This window comes from Thermobia domestica, chromosome 1 (assembly GCF_964235325.1).
Source record: "Thermobia domestica chromosome 1, izTheDome1.hap1.1, whole genome shotgun sequence".
Classification (NCBI taxonomy): Eukaryota; Metazoa; Arthropoda; class Insecta; order Zygentoma; family Lepismatidae; genus Thermobia; species Thermobia domestica.
In genome coordinates, this window is record NC_137454.1 from 260,876,279 (window position 1) to 260,888,392 (window position 12,114).

The following is a 12,114-nucleotide window of genomic DNA, read 5'->3' on the forward strand; positions in this document are numbered from 1 at the left end:
AGCTGTTTTCTCACTTTTGTTTGCACGATAATAATTGACTGAGTTGTATGTTGATATAATGCTACTGAAGTTAGTATTCATGTGCATCCTAATGTCTATGTGTGTGTTAGTGAATGCTATCGTTTTGCAAAAAAGTACGAATAGTTTTCCAATTCTGGCACACGTAAATACGTAGAACACGAAGAACAGGAATTTCGCAACGGTTCCGCATATGAACGTGAAAGTGCTGAGTGAAAGTCTCTACAATCACCGGTGTCCAAAGTAGTTCAGCTTCAAAGATCAATATTGAACATAAGACATTACTTCTAATGCAGAAAAAGAAGTATTCAAATTCGTTCACGCATTTCTGAGCTCAAAACAAGGTATAACCGATAATTATTATTTGAGTATTTCGCAATATTTATGAAAAAGAAATATAATACACTCACTGTTCGTTGTACACAGCACATTTACCCTTTTGATTTGTAAATCACGATAACGCACGAACTCATGGGTAGTAGTAAGTAGAGACGTACGCAGGAGGTGGGCCATGGTGGTCCGGATTCCCTCCCCGAAATCCGAACTTTTTTTATAAATTTAGATTAACTTTAGGGATAAATTTACAAATTTTAATATAATTTATAATTTAGACCTCCCCAAAATAAATAATTTTAATATAATTTATAATTTATGAATTTAGACCTCCCCAAAATAAATTCGTGCGTACGTCCCTGGAAGTAAATATAGCTATAGTTGTATGTTGATATAATTTTTGTGGATTTGTGACAGACCAGAATGTGAGCGAGTCATCTAACGGTTGAGAGAGCTTGAACAATCAGTCTTTCATACTGATAGTTACACTGGTATTATTAGCAACTAGCTCCACGTTGTTTTGCAATACTAATTCTCCTTTCAAAAATCGGAAACAGAAATTTAAATGTGGCTGTGGTAATGTTACTAAATATTTAAAAATTCAAATACCGAATTCTTTTGAACCTTATAGAAAACAAAGTCACTAATATATATTTTTAGACTTCCAAGCTATGCTCTACAAAGTATGGGAGTCATATAAAATGGCTATGTCCATCCATCTGTTGACAGATAGCAGAATAAGAAAGGCAAGGGATAGTGAGAGGCGCTTTTATCTATTCAATATTCCATCTCCTTCCTTGACTCTCTATTCAAACCGGAAGTTTCAACGTTGATCGTCACACAACAAAAAAGCAACAGATAGCGAGAAGCAGTTTTCTGCAATCCATTCAGTATTTCAAGGAAAGACTCGGTCTCCAACCTTATTTCTCTACTAAAACTCGAAGTGATGAAGTGATAGAAATCCACTATTACTTCCAGTTTCAATATTGATCCCCATAGATCAAAAATGATAACATTGAACCAGTTATATATATATATGGATTTAGTACTGTAAGAATAAGAGCTATTTGTATTTCTCTATTACAACAGGAACCATAGTTCTGCCAAAATGTCTTGAGCCGTGGTAAAACTGCGAACTAAAGCTCACACCCACACGTTCAGCCAATAAGGGTTCAGCTGTTGCTAAGCGAGAGAGCGTTAGCGAAAGGGAGTGGAATTCCTTCGACCGATAGCAGCGCTTGGAACGGAAGACTAGGTGTCAAGTCAATGTGGTATACCTATAGTAGTTATCTACTACCATTTCTGGTTTCAATTTTGATCTTGATACAGTGAAAACAATAAAAGAAAGCGAGAAATGGCTTTCTGACGTGGATTCATCTCGATCTCCCTCTTTTTAAATTAGAAATGGTAGGAATCTATGATTACAGGTTTAAATAATTATCATCATAGTGATAAAATGGTAATAGATAGATAGAACCAGTTTTTCTCATACGGATTCAGTACAGCATACATAGGTCCCATCTAAGGTTTTATTTCTCTATTGCAACCAGAAGTGGCAGAAATTTGCCACTTCAATTCAGGATTCAATTTTCATCTCCATAGACAATAAAACGGTAAGAGGTAGCAAGAAGTCGAATCAGCGTCCCAAGGAGAAATCTCACCTTGATGTTTATTCTTCTATTGAAAACGGAAAAAGTAAGAACTAGTTTACCTTTCAATATTACTACCTATATAGTAATAATTAGAAGTCACAGCGAGAAAGTGTGGATTCAATGTCCGAAGAAAGGCTCCATCTCTGATCTTACCCATCTATTGCAACCAAGTTATAGAATTACCATTTCTGGTTTCAGCATTGAATTTGCATAATTTGGAACAATACCGTAGTTTCACTTTGTGAAACAAAACTCACTGGTTTTAAATAAACGTTTCATTTAACTATTTGATGTCTTCATGTCTTATGCAAGGTAACAGAAGTAGCAATTGTAACAACATGTAATCATTTTGACTGTTAATTAAAGCAATGAAATGAACAACAAACAACACTATGTTTGTGAACGTACTACTCTTAACAATAATCACAAGCAATCAAAGAGAATGAGGGATAAACAAAATTTACATTTTAATTACATTACATATTGTGAAATGAAGCCTTCTTCTAGGACTTCACTGTCTATATTTAATTTAAAAGTTGTCGAATTCCTAATAAACATAATATTATCCTATGTGAATGATCAGATGATTTATTTATTTTGTACATACATAAGGCTAAACACAAAATTTAAAACAGGAAAAGCGGGAGCAACATTTTATCATAACTACAGGGTGTCCAATATACGTACAATGCAACCCGGAGTTTGGGATAGTAGAACTTTTGAACCTGAAGTGATACACAAATAATGGTTATACCAAGATGAAGCCTTGTTCATGCATATATTTTTAAACTATAGAAAGCAACGATTGGAGTACACTAGGAACCACACAGTGTTGCCAGATGTAACCGAAGATGTAATTTTTTTTTTTTTTTTTTTTTTTGCAAAACATGTAAATTGACTCATAACTCATACGTATGGACGTTCTGTCGTTAATTTTCAGTTTATTTAGTTGGAGTAGCTTGGTCTCAAACATTCAGTAATAATAATAATAATAATAATAATAATAATAATAATAAAATTTTAAAGTTGCCCTAAAATTTGGCAAAACTTACTTAAACGTAGGGATTTCGGGAAAGGGGTTCCGTACCTTCAAAAGACACCTCTGCAACTACCCAAATTTAAACGAAAGCTTTCCACTAAAGTTTCATGTAGAAAGTATTCTACTGTACGTTTTAAGCAAAATAACTGTAATAAAAATAACTGAATATCATTGAACAGTAAGGCATATAATAAACTAACTTGTACAATAGCTGATGTAATTATAAAAGCTTTGCTATAAAAATATATGCACAGACCATAATTCAGTGAGCTCTGACATACAAAGTAACAAAATAACGTATAAGATTCAGTCTACAGAGCAATTGTTACTGAAAGATGGCATACACTATTTCGAGAATCGAGATAAGACGAGAAATGTTTACGATACTTTTCTTCTCGTCTCGATTCTCATCTCCAAAGCGAGACGATAATTTGAGTTAGCCTTGTCCCATCTCGAATGTAAAATGTTAAGTCTCATCCCGATTGTGTTTGGTTTGTTTTAGAATCGAGATGAGAAATTTCTCATGCCCAACATTAAACAGAACCTAAATATTTTTTGCCTAATATCATGTTTCTGCTTGTAATGGTATGACCTGAGGGAATAAGTTTCTAATTTTTAATCTTCTACGAGATAATAATAATTATTATTATTACTATTATTATTCCTGAAGATTTGATAGTTCAAGTATTGAAACATCCGAGTATTCACATATTTGAATATAATAAAACTTGTGTCATCGCCGATCAATCGTGATCAAAATTCCTAAAGTAAAAAAAATGCCCGACGTGGATTCGATCCAAGAACCTCCAGATTACTGGCCACGCGTCTTGACCAGTGAACCACAATCACTACGCTGTAAATGATTTATCTTTAGTCTGGTTACGTTAGGTTTCTTTGTTTCCGTTTGCAAAGTTGTATTCTATGTTATTTTTCTTCGTTTGAGTCTTTCGTATTTCTTTTATGATGATATAAGTTAATAATCTTCGGCAAAGTTTATATTAATAACACGAGTTGTTCTTAAACCTTTGGGGCATAAGTTTGTTTCTTCTCACACGAAACTGCAGGTATGACAGATTTTATTCTCATACTCTGCATTTGTTTCAAAAGTGGTCGCCATTACCTGGTCAAAGACATGTCCGTTACGATACGTACGAGGAGCTGGTAAGTTCATGAAAGAATCGTGCTTTGTACTAAAAATCATTTTTTTTTCACGACATAATCTCGTTTTAGCTCGATATACGTTTTTCCAGCATTTTTATGCCTTATACAAGTTTTGTCAAATGCTGCAAAATAGATGTTTGTGTCAAGCATGATATCCTCATCAGATGCAAATCCTTTGTCACCAAGCCTGGTCTAGCGACCACTTTCAGCTCCTTGAATCTTTTAGTTGTTTGTTGGTACGTATGTACGAATATAAGGTGAATTCAAGTTATTCCTCTCCCCGAAAATGACCTCTCTTCCGTATCTCAGTGTTCTGGCTAGAGGCCTGGCCAAATCTAGAGAACATAGTGAATGAGGTAGCAGTTGGTAGTATGATTCCACAATTTTAGTCGTGACAATTAGAGAGTTAGCGGCCAAGGCATTGGTGGCGGACAGTAGTGAAGGAGACATTTCCTTCGCTAAATAGAACTGGTTTTCCATTAGTTCTTTGTGAAAACAATCTGATAAGGAGGCATAGTGTAGTAGTTTTACCCTTTTCCAGGTAGTTGATGGAAACGATGATATGGAAATTCCAAAAGTTACAGGAACAGTTTTGGCTTCTTTTGGAATACGTTATTCTACTGAAATTCACTGCTTTGATTGCTCTTTGCTTTCTGTTTGGTAGTACCCAAGTGTCATCAACAGTGACATGGCACCTCTAAAAATTATATAATTTGCGCTCCTACATCTCTAAATACTGTCTCGAAATGTTCATAATTTCGCTTTTAGGTCAGCAGAGACAATTCGCTGTACTAATCTTGCCGATAGCTTTCTCATACCTAAATACACGCGAAGAGTAATAGAAACACATTCGACTGAGATGTTAACTATCTCAACTGTTTTGTGTACTTTCACTCGATGACTTTCAACATAATATGAATTTTATTCACTATTGCCTAAGATCAGACCTCCTTTGGACGCTCCGAACGCTCACCATCTTTTATGCTCGACTGTTCGTACAGCCACTACAAAATTCTGTGATCCACTTTTTCATCATCCCATCGGAGTGTCCACAATACTACTAAAATTTTCTTTTGCTTTCTTAATAATTATTTCTTACAAATTGCAATGTTTAATGAACACAAGAAATTCACTTTTTTCCTCTAAATTTCAAATACTAAAATTCACTTACCCTATTTAGAACGCTGCCAACAGCAGTATTGCAAAATACTGTCGAAATTATCAGAATTTATTTATTGAAGATGGTCAACTTCAACTACAAAATTAAATTTACGACCGGTGGGCTATCTCGTGAAAAGTCGCAAACTTATTAAATACTCCTCGTATACCACAGTTTGATTTTCATAGTTATATATACTCGCAGCTACATTAAGCACCTGACGGGCATATTCTATCTGTGTATAAAACTATTATAAATATATAAGAACGTGGTACAACATAACAAGTTGTCCCCCAATCAAAAATGAGTGATAGCTGTTCAAATTATATTTGTTTCACATCTTGATTTCAGTAATATAATTGGAATTCAATTGCAGATTAGAGTTAGTCGTCGTTCGTCCTACTTCAGGCGATTCGCTATAACCTCCTCCCCCGATGTGCCTTGACGCGAAATTGAAAACGGCAGAGTAGCTGGGAGACAGGAAGACACGAGACCAAAAGCTGCCAAATTTCATCACGTTGTAACGCGCCCAACAGATGCAGTGAGTAACACAGCGTGACGAAATAGAATTAAAAAATGATCAAGTGGAAGCAAGATGGGAAATCGAAATTGAGAGAACAAGCGAGAGGGGGTGGGCCAGAGAGAAAAAGTGGTAGATAGATGGATGGATAACGAAACCAGGTTGGAGTCGCTTCTATCAGACAAGCGTGATATACTAAATCTATTAATTATCATGGCATAACAAGTTTTATTCGCTCTCTGATAGTACTTGGTCCTTTTTTTATGCAAGTATCATCACCATGAATTCTGCTGAATCTATAATAACTACGCTAGGTAACTAACACTCTAGTTTATAAAGCCCGCGGGTTCATTACCACAAAATGAGAACTGGCAAAGTACTCTATGTTATTAAATATATTATAATTGCACTCGTATTTCTTCGTAACCTATTACAAAATTTCCAAACTATATCTGCGCTAAATCTACGCATATTTGTTGTTTCTACGATATATGTCCGGATTGTAAGTCCCAAATAAATGTTTGAAAATTTAATTAAGGGTTAATCTAATATCAACATTTCAGATGATGATTTAGGAATTCAATAGAAGACGAGCAATGGCTGATAGGAATGGTATGTGACTGGGATGGTAGGAATGGATAATGAGTTTCATTTTAGTTCATGCTTTCTAGTGAATCAAGACACTTAAAAAATACGAAATCTTGCTGAATTCTTAAATAAAGATGAAGACTACTTAAACAATAAACGACAAAATAATAAATAAATACATAAATAAAATAATATAAAAATCAATCAATTAATGCAGCAACACATGTAATGTATTCCGGGCATAATGTCTTTTCTTCCTCCTTATTGCTAGTCATAGATTAAATCATACAATCGAATATACATTTTAGAAAATGTGAAACGCTGAACGATCATTATATAAGTATTTCAGTATTCCGAATTATAAACATAGGTAACATGCACTTACAATATAATTTAAAACGACTCTCCTGTGAGAAAGGGGCGTATCTTGAAAATTACTAAAATTGAAATAAGAGCATCACTACATCCTGTTACATGTCTCACTAAAGTTTATTAGCTGAGATACAGCTTCTCGAGTGATAAGTGTTTCTCAGGAAAAACGAAACTGTCTCGCTACATAGGACCGTTTCATCTCACTTTTGGTATTTTTTAATACGCTCCCTTGTCACGATTTACTAGTCATAATAAACGAAGTTGTGTATACTTAAAATTTTCTACACAGGAAATGATGCTAACTGATCATTTTGTTCAGTATGGGTTTTCCTACTGCATCAAATACTTAATTTCTATTTCTTTTCGTCTGTAGTAAATCGCCCAAAATGTTGTGCTGTTAAAACATGGTGACACGTGGGTAATCAAAATATCTACTTTAAAAATATTCAGATATTCTTATTTAGACGAATGTTCAAATAATTTAATCAAGAAACCGATTATTTCTAAGAAGAAAATATAGATCAACATAGGTTATGTCTTTTTTTAAAAAAAACAAAATTTAATAAATTATACACTATTTAATTTAAATTAATCAATAATTAAAAAAAAAACTAACTTCTTCCCCATTTTTGGGTCGATAGAAAGTCCGTAACTAAATTGGGTACTAACTTGCAGAGAAGGCAAGAGGTAAAGGTTCTATAAAAACTAAGTTGAAGAAAACATTTAAGCCGGAAACATAAATAGGGAAAAGTACGCAACGTAGAACTTTACACTGTCATCCAATATTATACAGATAATAAAATCGAGAGATCTAAGATGCACGACATGTTTCGCTTAAATCAGAAGCACATGAGAGTGTCGAACATAAAGCCTTTGGATACATCTGAAGTTGAATTGAATTTTCTTTCTTTCTTTCTTTCTTTCTTTCTCTTTTTTTTTGTTTTTTTGGTTCTGTGTTTTACGTCGTTATGCAACAGTGAGGTTATGAAGGATGAGGATCTGTTATTACCGTAAGCTTCAAACCAGAACCGGGGTTTGAACTCGAAGCAATTAGCAGGTGCGTAGCCTATCAGAAAAGAACAGCCTCTTACGATATAGGTCATTCGGCTTCTCACTAGCTCGCACCTAAGACGGATTGCGGAAATATGCCACTGGCAGCGGCCTGAGTAGATCAAGAAGGATAATAAAGGTAGGATAATAAAGAGACGACAATAAAAGTAGGATTTTCGGTTCGTGGGAACAGCAATCCTGATGGCATTGGTTTAGCACAGGACAAGATTCAATGGAAGCTTTTGTTTCGATAGCGAAGACCTTCAGTTTCTTTAACCATGGAATCAATTACAGTAGTTTTTCACTCATAATTACATTTGCTATGTAATATTACAAACGAAATAAATCTTTGTGTCTTTTACTCTAAAGGAAAGGATGCTAAATGCAGACGATTTATAGTAAAATAGTTGCTGGAATAATGGAGCCAGCAAAAATGGGAGAAACTGGAGAAAACTCATCTCGGCTGCAACAAAATATATACGTACTTTGTTGCAGTTAGCTCTTCGTTATGATCCTCATCCATTTTCTAGAATGTTATAAATAAAATAATTACAACTAGCAATGCAATAATTTTCCTAAGTAGGACACTGAATACTTAAACTACCAATGAACTTATTTGATTTTATAACCTTTCAGTAAAAGCAGAAATATTGTGTCTGAGCAGGCCCATAGCCAGCCCAAAAATTTAGGGAGGCCCGGTCGAAGTTGGGGGGGGGGCGATCCAACCACATTATAGTTCATCACCATATTATAGTTCACTTGTAAGCCTACCGTGAAAATTTGAGGAGGGGCCAGTAAAAATTTAGGGGGGCTGGCCCTATAGACCCCCCTGGATACGGGCCTAGTCCTGAGTATAGGACATTAATTGCGGCTACAGATTTCCGAAATGTAATAAAATACTTGAGTTTATTTAATGTTATATTTCATTATAATTTAGAGCAAGGTGGTTTATCCTTTTTTCTAACAAAACAAACGAATATTCTTTAATAGTTCTTGAGTAATGAAATTTCAATTAAAAAAATGGCAATGAGTAATATATTACAGAGCCTTAGCATTCACTGTCTCCATACAGAATACTTGCTTATTTATTTAAAAAAATGATCGTAGAGAGCTCCCTTGTGGTTATATGGTTAGGATTAGCGATCCGGGTTCGATTCTCAGCGGCAGCTTATGTGAATCGCATTCCACGTTAAGCTGTAGATCCACGTCTCAGAAAGCCTCGGTGTTCAACGGGACGCAAAAAATAATCTAATCAATCAACTAAAGGATCGTAGAATATTTTTGTTCAAACACGAATTTTCATGCCAAGCTTTCCCTTTTCTTTCCAACAGAGAAAATATACGCTGAAATTGAATCTTTACTTTCAAACAAACAAAAAAATAGAAAAGAAAAGAAAAAAAGAAAAAGAAAAGAAAGAAAAGAAAAGAAAAGAAAAGAAAAGAAAAGAAAAGAAAAGAATTCCATTTGGTCATCTTTAATAGCGCTTTATTTATTTATGTACTAATAAACTAAACTGAGTCCAACAAGCAGATGAAAATCCATAAATCCTTGTGCATTATTCATGTTTATTCGGAAAAATCTTTGAATAGAAAATTCCATTTCCTGTATGAGAAATTATTCAATTTTTCAACATTGTATTAATCTTTTTTTAGCTAGCAAAAACAATACTAAATACAATCGTATGTATGTGTGTTTTATTTCTAAAAAATACACCTGGTAAAAAAATCACTTCCTCGCAAAAGACACCTGCTCCCGGAAATTTCACCATTTCATATGTATTTTGTAAATGCAAATGAATTATAATAATGAATAAAAGAAGAGTTTATTTTTACGTGAGTAGCAAGCACCCACTGCAAGGTACAGTGAATATTATTGATTAATACGTCATTTTAGCAATATGTATTTTAAAACAGTCCAACAGTTACACATATGCACACTTGTAGTCAACTTTTATAATGCAATACACATAATAATCTCTTTTGCTTTGCAATTATTCTCTAAAAAGTAGTGCAATGATTGATTTCTTGCGATATTACGCAAAAAAATAGCCAGAATGATCACGATGGTATGAAGCTAGGAAGAAACGAGAAGGCAAGGAAGAAGAGAATAGAAATGGAAAAATTAAAATTATTTTTTTAGTGTTACATCCTAGCTTTATACATTTTAGGCTAAAATAGGAGGATGAATTACCAATAAAAGTGATTGATGGAAACAGCGAGTGTGGAAGGAAACAGGAGAATCTAAAAAAAAAAAAAAAACCCACACACACAAAGATGAAATCAATCCAGGTGCCCCTCACATACAGGTGTTCGCTCTACCAGTGAGCGACTGTGCTCCCGGGAAGGGAATGATTTTTGGTAGAGGGTGATTTGTGGTAGAGGGTGCTATTCTTAAATCAGCCTCTGCTTTTACAATTGTTTATCACTGTATGAAGATCTAACTCATGAAGAGGAGAGAAAGAAAGACTTCATAAAATCACAAACAATGTGAAGGCATACACTTATACTACACTACTACACTACACACACTACGGCGCGCGGTTTTAATAATGACAAGAAGGATCTTTTCAATGAATTCGACAATAAGATTCTTCTTTTTGAGGTTAGGATTTTAGATTTCTGGGCTTTCGGCATCTATGGCCATGTTAACCCGTCAAGTTTAAGGGATGACGTCCTTCGGCGTGCACACTATCCGGGGAAAGGTAAGGAAGGAAGTGGCCTGGGACCTATATATGAGGTACCAGCCCGGCATTTGACTGGTGTGAATGAGGAAAACCCAGGAAAACCTCATTCAGGTTGGTTGGCCTGAAAAAGCTTTCTACACTTTTTCGACTGAATGCCCCCACCGGGAATCGAACCCGGGACCACTCGCACCGAAGGCGAGAGCGTTAGCAACTACGCTAATCGGGGCCACTCCTCTCTTCTGTTTAGGAAAGTATATTTTGATAGAAAGTTGGAAGCAAAAGAGATAACAGCACCCATCTTCTGAAGAAAATCTTTCAAGTTCACAATAAAGTATCCTCCTCCCACTTCAGAGGTCCTTTTCGGGAAAGAAGTTGGAACAGAACAAAATCAGCAGATTACATATAAAGCATTTCCTTTCCCATCTTCATCACATAATTTAACCTTTGATATTCGCAGGCCCGTAATTTTCAAGGTGTTTATGAAACATATCGTAAGGTTGGGCACATATTAACTAATAAGTCTAGGAAAACCGAGGCAGAGGGAGGCAGAAGAGAATGCAGAGAGAGAGGCCTGAGTTCACTGACTGTGTGCTTCAGTCATAAAGTTGGAGAGGCCGTTGTCTAGCACGTGTTGGGGTGGGTACGAGGTACGGTACGAGGCTTTGCAGTATTGCTGGAAGTACTGGATCTCGGCTTGGCTGCCCTATTCTCTGGTCAATATACGGCCTAATACTGGTTTTATTCCAATTAAAAACAAATAGTTTTCGACGTACAGGGCGCGTCTGTTTAAACGTGTACTAATTATTTGTCAACTGTGACGTACGAGCAAGTTTTTAGAATCTGAAAAAATACTAACTTCGAGGTCACTTTCGTTCATATTTTGCAGGTGGTATACTACAAAGTTGTTTTCCAAATTTTTCATGAGCGAAACCACAGCAGAGGAAGGACTAAGAAGGATGCAGAGAAATATTTGGATTATATCATGAATCCATGACTGGTGTAGTTGGAAAACCATTGATTTTACCATCGATATTCATATTTATCTGTTACCATTTTCTTTGGAAATCACCAGTGACCGATTTCTCAAAGCTACATTTAATTACGTTACTCTAATGTCTTATGCTAAGTGAATAATTACAAACTTACAGCATGTGTAACGTTGATGATATTGTTATTTTCAGAGCTGAAAAAATTAATGAAAACTTTAAGGGATTAAAAAGGAATGGCTTGAGTTGTGAAAGTCATTGTCAAATTTAAGAACTTGAGAAAATTAATCTATTATCGTGAAAAGCCACTGTTTTAAAACAAAACTGATAATTAATAAAAACTAAAAGTCGTAAAATATCGTGAAGCAGAACACTATAATAATAATAATAATAATAATAATAATAATAATAATAATAATAATAATAATAATAATAATACAATTTCTACAGTGGTGTAACAAATGGAAACGGCTGGGGCGTATCATCCTGGCGGCAACTTGGAAGGGTAGAAGAAATGGGTATCAAATTTAAAAAAATGAAAATTTGAAAATTT

At 34.8% G+C, this 12,114-nt stretch overlaps 1 protein-coding gene and 1 non-coding gene across 3 annotated transcripts in view; both read right to left on the minus strand.

The window, feature by feature from the left end:
* The window catches only part of Cad87A (cadherin 87A), an 890,323-nt gene that overhangs the window by 214,493 nt on the left and 663,716 nt on the right, over positions 1–12,114 (minus strand). The gene's annotated exons all lie outside the window — the stretch shown is intronic.
* Positions 10,729–10,802, minus strand: TRNAR-UCG (transfer RNA arginine (anticodon UCG)). Its single transcript has one exon. It is a non-coding gene; the product is annotated as a tRNA-Arg (tRNA).